The sequence below is a fragment of the Salarias fasciatus genome, chromosome 22, assembly GCF_902148845.1.
Source record: "Salarias fasciatus chromosome 22, fSalaFa1.1, whole genome shotgun sequence".
Classification (NCBI taxonomy): domain Eukaryota; kingdom Metazoa; phylum Chordata; class Actinopteri; order Blenniiformes; family Blenniidae; genus Salarias; species Salarias fasciatus.
In genome coordinates this window covers 30,088,822-30,101,611 of record NC_043765.1, presented here as the reverse complement: position 1 = coordinate 30,101,611, position 12,790 = coordinate 30,088,822, and positions in this window count along the sequence as shown.

The window sequence follows — 12,790 nt, the reverse complement described above, 5'->3', positions numbered from 1 at the left end:
AGCCCCCAGCCCCCCCCACCCCTGGTTCCTCTTTTAATATTGGGAGGAAAAAGCCTGAAGTCAGCAAAAACAAAATGCCGCCATTAAATCATGTGGGCAGATCTGGTGTCAGAGCGGTAATGGGAAACGCACTCATCATCACAAAGGTTACTGCCCCCCCCCCCCCCCCCCCCCCCCCCCCCCCCCCCCACCACCAGACCCCCCCCCCTCACCACGCCCCCAGAACCCCCCCTCCACCCTCCCCACCATCTGCTCCTTCCTCTGCTCACACAAAACAAATCAGACAACTGCAGCAGCTCAGAGCCAGTGAGGGGAGGAGACGTCCTCCTCTGCTGACCTCCCAGGTCCACAAGTCCTCCACCCCGTCCCCAGGCAACAACAAGTCCTCCACCCTGTCCCCAGGCAACAACAGGTCCTCCACCCCGTCCCCAGACAACAACAAGTCCTCCACCCCGTCCCCAGGCAACAACAAGTCCTCCACCCCGTCCCCAGGCAACAACAGGTCCTCCACCCCGTCCCCAGGCAACAACAAGTCCTCCACCCCGTCCCCAGACAACAACAAGTCCTCCACCCCGTCCCCAGGCAACAACAGGTCCTCCACCCCGTCCCCAGGCAACAACAAGTCCTCCACCCCGTCCCCAGGCAACAACAGGTCCTCCACCCCGTCCCCAGGCAACAACAGGTCCTCCACCCCGTCCCCAGGCAACAACAAGTCCTCCACCCCGTCCCCAGGCAACAACAGGTCCTCCACCCCGTCCCCAGGCAACAACAGGTCCTCCACCCGTCCCCAGGCAACAACAGGTCCTCCACCCCGTCCCCAGGCAACAACAGGTCCTCCACCCCGTCCCCAGGCAACAACAGGTCCTCCACCCCGTCCCCAGGCAACAACAAGTCCTCCACCCCGTCCCATCATGTCCCATCAGGTCTATGTTAATCAGTGTTGTCACAGATTACTTGAAAAGGTAATCTTATTACTGATTACTCATCAAAAAGATAATCTAGTTACTTTACTGACTACTTCAATATCAAAGAAACTAAGTTACTTTAAAAGTAACTTAGGTACTTTTTACCGATTTCCTCCCTTTGCTGCCTCAACATAGGAATGACAACTGGTTGTTTAAATAACACGCTGTTGAAAGTGCAGAACCTGAAACATGAGCATGTTTTTTGTTTCTGTTTCATCGGCTTTACAACACAGAACCTGGTGTTTAACAGACAGTGTATGAAATGCAGACTGAAGCATAACACCACATGCATATCAATACAAAACCAGCCAATTATATCACAGGAAAACAAAAAATGACCTTTGCAATATGTGAACAATAATATCTGCAAAATTCACGTCAAGAAAAACCCAAAAACAATGTGCTGTAGAAAAGCACAATGAAGATAAATGTTCATGTTTCAGAATAAAAAATTGCCAAATGTCACAGAAATAGTAACTGTTTGCCGTTCGGTGCCTCATTCAGCAGCACTGTGCGGTTACGCTCAAAGATGTCTCCCAGCTGGATGATGCCTCAGTCACGCGTAACATATCGTTCGAAAGCTTGCAAGACGTACAACGTCAACAAACTTTATTTAAACTCCTAAAATTAACGACAGGCCCACAAGATGGCGACAAGGGGCAGCAGCATGGCGCTCTTTCACTACTCCAGAGGATTATGAGGTTAGTTCTGGTCAGAGGAGCGCAGATTGATGGGAAATGATCACAAAACGGTGAGGAAATAAAACATGCTGTGTTTGGAGTGAACAGCTTTGAGATTTGGTGAAGAATGTGTGAGAAACATGATCTGAGCTGCTGCTGTGAAATGTGAAGCTGGGTTCTGGGTTTGTTTTGCCGCTGAGGGGAGCTGCTCGGCTCAGAGAAGATTCTGATGTCTCTTAAAGTGTAGATTTTCTAGTTTCATTTGATATCCAATATGTTGCGGTGGAGCAGACGGATCTTGTGTTGTGTTGCGTTTTGTCTGGAGGTGTGGGGGAGGGGGGCGTGTCGAATCGTTGCATCTGGATTTTAAAGTAGTTCTAAAACAAACACTCGGTGTCAAAGTGCAGCTGGAGCCTCAGTCAGTGAGATGAAGGCTTCTGGTTTGAGACACAACTGAAAGAAAAAGTCCACGCAGCACTTTAGTCTCTTCTGACACCTGGTGACGTGGCGCACAGCTGTCGGTCCGTCGGCCCAACGGGTTAAATAAATGAGTTCAATGAAATCATAGTCGTGAATACTCTGTAAGAAAAAGTACCCCCTATCTACTCAATAAAATGAAGGCAACACATTACAAGCAATATTATTAATTAAATTCAACTATGTTTGGTATTGAGTACATTTAAGTGAAAAAAGGCGTGTCATAATTACCCATTTAAAATGAGTAAATTCTGATTCGAAACAAAAGTGAATTAACTGATAACTAAACTAAAATATTATTTTGAATTGAAATAAACTGAAACTTAGAAATGATTTAGCAGTATTTATAAAAATTAATTTAATTCTACACTTCAGTGATATACAGTTTAGTAACAATCATCTAAATTAATCAATGCATTGATTTGAATTTATTTAATTATATCAATTAAATCTTATTTTTAATTAATCACAAATTCAACCATTAATGTAGAACTCTTGACTTTGTTTTAAATGTCACCAGCATCCTAAAATTGAAACTATGCTTGACCACAGTATAGTGCAAATGATACAACCCAACATTAGAATACCTAAACTGACACATCCTCGGTTTTCTGTCCATTATTTTTCAAAAGGCAGTAGTTAAATGATGAGTAAAATAAATATACAGAAATCATCCAATGAAATGAAAGAGTAACAAAGTGCATGGAGACCATATCAATAATAAAAATCAAGAAAATAAAACACTCCGCAAAACGTATGAACACACTACTTTTCTTCCTCGCAGGTATCGTCAGTCAATGTAATCTGTAGATATTGACAAATGCAGCATGTGAAAACAAAAAAGCTGAAAAAAGGGTTGGGTGGGGGGTGGGGGTGGGGGGGGTGGGGGTCCTGAATCAAACTGTAGGGTAACACCATAACAATGTGTACTTCAGAGCACAATTCTGATCCCAAAGTGTGTTAAAAGCTTTGAACCTGCTATACTTAAAGGATCGGTTCGGTTTAAACAGTTTTCACGTTGTTTATGGAATGAAGTACAACAATCTCCTCACCCAGAAGGCTTTTCTGATCCAAACAGTGATTTAGGAGAAAGTTAGATCCAAAATGGAGCGGCGCACATCCCTATACTGTTAGCAGACGGGGCTATGTGTATATCCGCTCCTAAAACGGCTTTAATCGTCCAAAAACTCATTAGTTTCACCAATATTTCATCACGGTCCGCTCAGCCTCTCCTCCATGACAGCCCGGTGTCGCCAGATATGTCATATATGCAGATATATGTTCGATTTGAATGTACTGCTTGGTGTCCATGCGAAAGAATGTCCATAGTTCCAAAAACTGTGTTTGGGACAACGAGAGCTCAGTCAATAAATTAACTGTCTCCAAAGCATACACTGAGAATACTGTAACAGCGTGCACTATGCTGCTCTGCACCACACACACACTCTCTGTCCATAAGCATGACAGATATGGGCTCCAGCTGCACAAATGAAATGTTACAATGATAAAAAAATGATTTCAGTTCTTTTCATAACACATTTACTAAAAACGACGACAATGCAGAGAGCAGCTCACCTGGCTGGTCAGCGTGCTGATATAGAGGAGGTAAGCCAACTGAAGCACAGACAAAAATAAAAAAGCTTAAAAGAAAAGAAAGACAAGACAACCTACACCTTCAGCTTCATCTCTCAACATTTCACTCGGTGAAAGTCATTTACACAATTTTAATGTATTAACAAAAACCTATTGAAGAAGCACAGGAAAGGTAACCGCAGAAAACTGGAACCGATCTGCAACCTACATATTATTTCGATACTTTTTACATGAGAAAATAATGTACATTTCTACAACTTAGTGAATAATTGTCATATTGCAGAGAAATATGGAAAAGCTGGAGACGTACCATGCAAGCCTTCAAGTGTCTTGTCGGTGGGTAATGCAGCATTCAAAAGACAACTTCCTGCTTCAACAGGAAGTGGTTCTCAATTAAAAACTGTTTAAAAACATTAAGTTGGATTCATTGATTTATCTCAGTGTTTGGAATCACAGAAACAAAATGCTTGTTTTTTTTCTAAAATAAGTAGATATTTCTCCTAACATTTTTGTTTTTTTTTAATCAAATGATTGCAACAAAAGCAAGAACATAATAATATTGAATATCATTTACCTATTAAATTGATTATAATTGACATGGCCATGGATTCATTTATTACAGTGTAGTGACCCGGCGGTTTGTCCTCCCCTGGGACAACGTGACATGCGGCGTCACTCCCAAATGCAGGAGAAACATTTTCTTAGAAATTCACTCCTACATATATAATGATGCAGTAACGCACAGTCACTTAGGAAAGTAACTTTAATCAGATTACTGGTTTGGAAAGATGAACGCGTTAGATTGCTCATTACTGACAGAAAGTAATCTGATTAAAGTAACGCGTTAATTAGTAGCGCGTTAGTGACAACACTGATGTTAATAATGGATGAAACATCGGGCGCCGCTGCAGAGTGGACAGAGGACAGGTGTGGAGGACAAAGGACAGAGGACAGGTGTGGAGGACAGAGGACAGGTGTGGAGCACATGTCCCCGGCGTCCGTTCCTCCCATCATCAAACAGTTTCATTTCAACATCTGCAGCCAAACTCAATGTTTTTGAAAGGACTGGAAAGAGAGGGGCAGAGCCCCCCCCAATCCCCCCCTCTCCCCCCTCCCCCTCTTCCCCCCCCCCTCCCCCCTGATGAATCACAGCTGACAGAGGTCATTACACGCACAACCAGCCGCCTCACAGCCATTAATTAGCTGCATGACACTCGTTTATCAACCAGCAATCAGGTGAACAAGTCCAGAGATTATTGAAGCTGGTGGCGTCTGGAGGAACAGGTCCGGTCTGGAGGGACAGGTCCGGTCTGGAGGAACAGGTCCGGTCTGGAGGGACAGGTCCGGTCTGCAGGAACAGGTCCGGTCTGGAGGGACAGGTCCGGTCTGGAGGAACAGGTCCGGTCTGGAGGGACAGGTCCGGTCTGGAGGGACAGGTCCGGTCTGGAGGAACAGGTCCGGTCTGGAGGGACAGGTCCGGTCTGGAGGAACAGGTCCGGTCTGCAGGAACAGGTCCGGTCTGGAGGGACAGGTCCGGTCTGCAGGAACAGGTCCGGTCTGGAGGAACAGGTCCGGTCTGCAGGAACAGGTCCAGTCTGGAGGAACAGGTCCGGTCTGGAGGGACAGGTCCGGTCTGGAGGAACAGGTCCGGTCTGGAGGAACAGGTCCAGTCTGGAGGAACAGGTCCGGTCTGGAGGGACAGGTCCAGTCTGGAGGAACAGGTCCGGTCTGGAGGGGACAGGTCCGGTCTGGAGGAACAGGTCCGGTCTGGAGGAACAGGTCCGGTCTGCAGGAACAGGTCCGGTCTGCAGGAACAGGTCCGGTCTGGAGGGACAGGTCCGGTCTGGAGGGACAGGTCCGGTCTGGAGGGACAGGTCCGGTCTGCAGGAACAGGTCCGGTCTGGAGGAACAGGTCCGGTCTGGAGGAACAGGTCCGGTCTGGAGGGACAGGTCCGGTCTGGAGGAACAGGTCCGGTCTGCAGGAACAGGTCCGGTCTGGAGGAACAGGTCCGGTCTGGAGGAACAGGTCCGGTCTGCAGGAACAGGTCCAGTCTGGAGGGACAGGTCCGGTCTGCAGGAACAGGTCCGGTCTGGAGGGACAGGTCCGGTCTGGAGGAACAGGTCCGGTCTGGAGGAACAGGTCCGGTCTGCAGGAACAGGTCCGGTCTGGAGGGACAGGTCCGGTCTGGAGGGACAGGTCCGGTCTGGAGGGACAGGTCCGGTCTGCAGGAACAGGTCCGGTCTGGAGGGACAGGTCCGGTCTGCAGGAACAGGTCCGGTCTGGAGGGACAGGTCCGGTCTGCAGGAACAGGTCCGGTCTGGAGGAACAGGTCCGGTCTGCAGGAACAGGTCCAGTCTGGAGGAACAGGTCCGGTCTGGAGGGACAGGTCCGGTCTGGAGGAACAGGTCCGGTCTGGAGGAACAGGTCCAGTCTGGAGGAACAGGTCCGGTCTGGAGGGACAGGTCCAGTCTGGAGGAACAGGTCCGGTCTGGAGGGACAGGTCCGGTCTGGAGGAACAGGTCCGGTCTGGAGGAACAGGTCCGGTCTGCAGGAACAGGTCCGGTCTGCAGGAACAGGTCCGGTCTGGAGGGACAGGTCCGGTCTGGAGGGACAGGTCCGGTCTGGAGGGACAGGTCCGGTCTGCAGGAACAGGGCCGGTCTGGAGGAACAGGTCCGGTCTGGAGGAACAGGTCCGGTCTGGAGGGACAGGTCCGGTCTGGAGGAACAGGTCCGGTCTGCAGGAACAGGTCCGGTCTGGAGGAACAGGTCCGGTCTGGAGGAACAGGTCCGGTCTGCAGGAACAGGTCCAGTCTGGAGGGACAGGTCCGGTCTGCAGGAACAGGTCCGGTCTGGAGGGACAGGTCCGGTCTGGAGGAACAGGTCCGGTCTGGAGGAACAGGTCCGGTCTGGAGGAACAGGTCCGGTCTGGAGGGACAGGTCCGGTCTGGAGGGACAGGTCCGGTCTGGAGGGACAGGTCCGGTCTGCAGGAACAGGTCCGGTCTGGAGGGACAGGTCCGGTCTGGAGGAACAGGTCCGGTCTGGAGGAACAGGTCCGGTCTGCAGGAACAGGTCCGGTCTGGAGGGACAGGTCCGGTCTGGAGGAACAGGTCCGGTCTGCAGGAACAGGTCCGGTCTGGAGGGACAGGTCCGGTCTGGAGGGACAGGTCCGGTCTGCAGGAACAGGTCCGGTCTGGAGGAACAGGTCCGGTCTGGAGGGACAGGTCCGGTCTGGAGGGACAGGTCCGGTCTGCAGGAACAGGTCCAGTCTGGAGGAACAGGTCCGGTCTGGAGGAACAGGTCCGGTCTGCAGGAACAGGTCCGGTCTGGAGGGACAGGTCCGGTCTGGAGGAACAGGTCCGGTCTGCAGGAACAGGTCCGGTCTGGAGGGACAGGTCCGGTCTGGAGGGACAGGTCCGGTCTGCAGGAACAGGTCCGGTCTGGAGGAACAGGTCCGGTCTGGAGGGACAGGTCCGGTCTGGAGGGACAGGTCCGGTCTGCAGGAACAGGTCCGGGGTCTCACCTATGAAACTCTGCGGGAACATCTGGAACGCAGCGCAAACTTCTGTCTGCAAAAAAAAAAAGTTCTGGAGCCAAAAAAAAGTCTGCAGCTCAGCTGTTCGCAAATTTCCAAGTCACCGTTCCAAATCCTGTGGAGAACGTGACGGTGGCCGACCCCGCCCACAATCCCCCCAGCTCCGCCCCCTGGCACCATGTATGGGTATGAAATGAACTCAGGAATGACATCTGGGTACATTAGAGGGCGCGGCGCAGCGGAGCCTGCAGAGAGCCGCGGACCGGGCGGATGAAGTGTCGAGAAATGAAGAGTTTAATGACATTGGGGCGGGCTGCGGCTGAAGCACTCAAATAAAAAAAAAAAAAAAGCAACATTCTGAATCTTATTCCAAACATAAAGAAACGAACGAAAACGACAGAAAAACACTTTTTGATCAGCCAAACGAGCCAAAGTGAGCAGAATCATGGCATTTACAATTTAATGCACATTCAGAGTCACGCAGCTTTTCCTCTCCAGCCGCTCAGCGTCTCGCTGCAGAACCAGAGTCTCCGGCAGGCGAGACGCCGCCGCAGGAGGACCTGCTGCTGTGGAGGTCTGAGCTGATGCTGGACCCTCATGGTGAGGAGGACAGCCGGGCTGCCGTCCTCTCTGGAGGACACAGCAGTGGAGGGACAGACGGAGACACTGAGTGGAGCAGGACCAGAGCCGTCGGGACTCTACTGCTGGAGGGAAGGAAAGCGTCCCACTTGAAGGAGAGTTGTCAGAATTCTTAGAGTCTCAACATGGCAGAAACACCTTAAAACAAACTTAACATCAACATGTAGTGAACTGGTTTCACAGCCTGACTGAGCGTCCAGGCTTCATCAGAGCAGTTTTCCTCTGGAGTCGACAGGTTTAACGCTCTGCAGCTCAGAGAGGCTGAGAACCCGGAGGATTCGGGTTCAGAGGTCAGACATGGCCATGGCTACACAGCAAACATTTTTTGTGTCAATTTGTCATTTAATTGAGAACAATTTGAAGTGTGTATCAGGAGAAGAATTATTATGTCATTACAAGTGACAGTGTGTGTTTGTAGAGCAGAGACGAAGACATTGAAGGTGTTTTTATTCCGTGATGTGTCTGATTGCTCCCTTTGAACTATTGATGTAGTGTTTATTAGGGACCGAGCCCTCCCTGCATGGTGGCCTTGAGGGCTCGGTCTCTATTGTTATTCGTTCGTTTATTGTCGTCGTCGTTGTCGTTCTCTATTATTATACCAATGCCCAAATAAACGCCAATTTGACCCCCTAAACATGCACGAAAACTCACCAAATTTGGCACGCACATCATGACCGGCGAAAAATTTGATAAAATCCAAAAACAAACACCATCAGCTCTCTAGCGCCACCTATATCCCAAAAAACGTCTAAAACAGTCGCTACAGCCCGCAGGAATGTCGCAGAGAGATCAAACCAACGTTCACGCGTTCGTCTCATCAAGATCTAAAATTCACGCGCTGACACCCCTGACCTAAATCCAACAGGAAGTCCGCTATTTCCCTTTCAAATTAAAATTTTGCTCAAAATCACGCCTCACGAAAAAATGATCTCCTCCAAGACCGTTTGTCGTACAGACATAAGAGTCACGCGACGTGAAAGAGGACAAATTTCTCTACAAAAGTTGTGAACAACTTTGTCAAAAGTCTAACGGTGTGGATTTTATTAGCGTTCAAAGTTGGAATTCTGAAATCCTGCCTTGCTCCGGCCCTCATCCGTTATAATGGGGAAAAAAGGAAAAAAGTCGCCTTTTTTCAGCACCTCGAACAAGTGGCGACTGCGACTAAACCGTGACTCCTATCAACAAACCGAGCACACGCAAAGTTCCAGCAGGTTCTCCCGAACAAGATGATGTAACATAAGTGGGGAAACTATTATGATATTTGTATGTTTACACAGGTAAGAAAAGGTGTGCGCTCTGCATTTTTTTTGCTCTCAGTTATAATGGAGCCGGATGGGGAAAAATCTCGCGCTTCTCACAAACTGAGGCCTCTACGGTCCAAACTAAATGTCTGACTGCTCTGAAAGCCTCACCAACTGAAAGACAACGAATTTTCCTATCAAACGTGATATTTTTTGTTCAGTTTTGCCAAACAGCAAAGGAACAAGGAGCAGTTGTTTCCCCAAAAAAGACTTTTATTTTCTCCTCTCTCCACTCTAACTCACATTACCATATATGGGCATGCATTGCAGTTACACAGCTGACAGCAGCTGTCAATCAAACTCTGACACTCATTGCCTTCATTCAGTGACTCTCAAAGGCAGATGGGAGAAGCTAACAACTCCATGTTAGTGGATAGGACATGCTAAGAACTCCATGTTAGTGGATGACAGATGCTAACAGCTACTTGTTAGTGGATGGGACATGCTAACAACTCCATGTTAGTGGATGACAGATGCTAACAACTCCATGTTAGTGGATGACAGATGCTAACAACTCCATGTTAGTGGATGACAGATGCTATCAGCTACATGTTGGTTTATGGGAGATGCTAACAACTCCATGTTAGTGGGTGGGACATGCTAACAACTCCATGTTAGTGGATAGGACATGCTAAGAACTCCATGTTAGTGGATGACAGATGCTAACAGCTACATGTTGGTTGATGGGAGATGCTAACAACTCCATGTTAGTGGAAGACAGATGCTAGCAGCTACATGTTAGTGGATGACAGATGCTAACAGCTACATATTAGTGGATGGGACATGCTAACAACTCCATGTTAGTGGATAGGACATGCTAACAACTCCATGTTAGTGGATGGAACATGCTAACAACTCCATGTTAGTGGATGACTGATGCCACCAGCTCCATGTTAATGGATGGGACATGCTAACAACTTTATGTTAGTGGATGGAACATGCTAACAACTCCATGTTAGTGGATGGGAGATGCTAACAGCTACATGTTAGTGGATGGGACATGCTAATAACTCCATGTTAGTGGAAAACAGATGCCAACAGCTACTTGTTAGTGGATGGTACATGCTACCAAGTCCATGTTCGTGGATGATAGATGCTAACAGCTACATGTTAGTGGATGGGACATGCTAACAACTCTATGTTCGTAGATGACAGATGCTAACAGCTACGTTAGTGGATGGGACATGCTAACAACTCCATGTTAGTGGAAAACAGATGCTAACAGCTACATGTTAGTGGATGGGACATGCTAACAACTCTATGTTAGTGGATGACAGATGCTAACAACTCCCATGTTAGTGGACTGGGCATGCTAACAACTCTATGTTAGTGGATGACAGATGCTAACAACTCCCATGTTAGTGGATGAACGCCTCAGTCGTGGGCTGGCGGGGAGGCTCGGTTCCGACCAATGCCGCTTGCGGCTTTAATTGTAGAAGACTTAGAAAGGTGAGGGTTCAGGATGGAAACATTCCAAAGTCTCTGAACGTGACCTCAGTGTCTCCCCTCATGTGCTCATCACCACTCACTGTCTGTCTTAATGTAGATTTAAATTATATCAAACTTATGTCTGTTATTTATTTCATTATGTCTGTCTTGCATCTTTGTGTAAATTAAGTTTGATTTGTATCTGCCGGCTTCTATCTATTTGATTATATGTGTCTTCAATTGTATTTCCGTTATATATAATTTATATTTAATAATTAGTTGTGTCGGTCAGTATATTTCTGTTATTTAATTATATCTAATTCTACATACAAATGATATTTAACTTTCAATGTCTGGTTGGGCTTTGTATTTTTCTACTTTTCTGCTGCGACCCTGCAGTTTCCCTATGCGGGACAAATAAAGGACTTTCACATCCGTTTCCTTCTGCTCTGTCGTCTCCACGTAGTTTCTCTGAATTGTGCGGTCCTGTACGGCAGCTGTTTTGTTGGCGGTGAGGACCGCAAAGTCACACGCACTTTTCCCTTCGCAAAATGTGTAGCGGTAGCTGCTGTGGCGCAGAGTTTGGGGCTCGTTTTGTGCAGCGAGCTCTATAGGTAAGAACCCTGGTCTGGTCTGCAGGAAGAGGTCTGGAGCGCTGCGTCCTGATAGGCTGCTGCTCAGGGTTTCTGGTGGCTCCTGATGTCAGGACCGGGAAGCTCCTCACACTGCGGGACGGTTCCAGTCCCGGTCCAGCTCCCGGGGCTGGAGGCCCAGCAGTGACGGAGGCACAATGAATTCATGCAATTCAAAGGGCGACTGGCTGTGGTTAAAGGGTTGGACGATGTTCTCAGCCTATGGGATGCGGGATGCGAATCTCAGCTACTGGTCCTCCAACATGTCGACCACGCTGGAGAAATGCCTGCATCACGCCGTCAGCGCGCTCGTTCCCGTTATCCGTTATTCAGAGTGTTTCTGTAGCCGAGAGCTTCGGTTCCAGCCAGTACCGACGGCGAGTCGGACATGACGAAACTGGAACCGTCTCGGAAAACAAGCTTGATGAGCGAGGCCGATCGCAGAAACTGTAAACAGAGCCGTGCACGCCCGGAGACGATGAGGACGCGCTCGCACGCTTCGCCATTGACAGGCGTTTCCTCGGGAGGAGCAGCAGAGCAGGGCGGACGGTCTGGAGCATGAGCGTTTTTCAAAAAGCGAGTAACAGACGCTTGGCTTCCACTTTTGAGAAAATCGTCCACTATACCTTTAACGATGGAAATGATGCAATTAATCCTGATTAAAAACGAATCTTTTGACAGCTCTATCATCTCCGTCTGTCCACATGACTCTCCAGGCTCTGTTTCCACTGAGTCCTGGCAAAACCTGTTTGCAGAGAGCAGAGGAAACCCGGCGGACCCGGGACAGAAGGCTCAGGCGGACCCGGGACAGAAGGCTCAGGCGGACCCGGGACAGAAGGCTCAGGCGGAGCTGGGACAGAAGGCTCAGGCGGACCCGGGACAGAAGGCTCAGGCGGAGCTGGGACAGAAGGCTCAGGCGGACCCGGGACAGAAGGCTCAGGCGGAGCTGGGACAGAAGGCTCAGGCGGACCTGGGACAGAAGGCTCAGGCGGAGCTGGGACAGAAGGCTCAGGCGGACCCGGGACAGAAGGCTCAGGCGGAGCTGGGACAGAAGGCTCAGGCGGAGCTGGGACAGAAGGCGCAGGCGGAGCCGGGACAGAAGGCTCAGGCGGACCCGGGACAGAAGGCTCAGGCGGACCCGGGACAGAAGGCTCAGGCGGAGCTGGGACAGAAGGCTCAGGCGGACCCGGGACAGAAGGCTCAGGCGGAGCTGGGACAGAAGGCTCAGGCGGAGCTGGGACAGAAGGCTCAGGCGGAGCTGGGACAGAAGGCTCAGGCGGACCCGGGACAGAAGGCTCAGGCGGACCCGGGACAGAAGGCTCAGGCGGAGCTGGGACAGAAGGCTCAGGCGGACCCGGGACAGAAGGCTCAGGCGGAGCTGGGACAGAAGGCTCAGGCGGACCCGGGACAGAAGGCTCAGGCGGAGCTGGGACAGAAGGCTCAGGCGGACCCGGGACAGAAGGCTCAGGCGGAGCTGGGACAGAAGGCTCAGGCGGAGCTGGGACAGAAGGCTCAGGCGGAGCTGGGACAGAAGGCTCAGG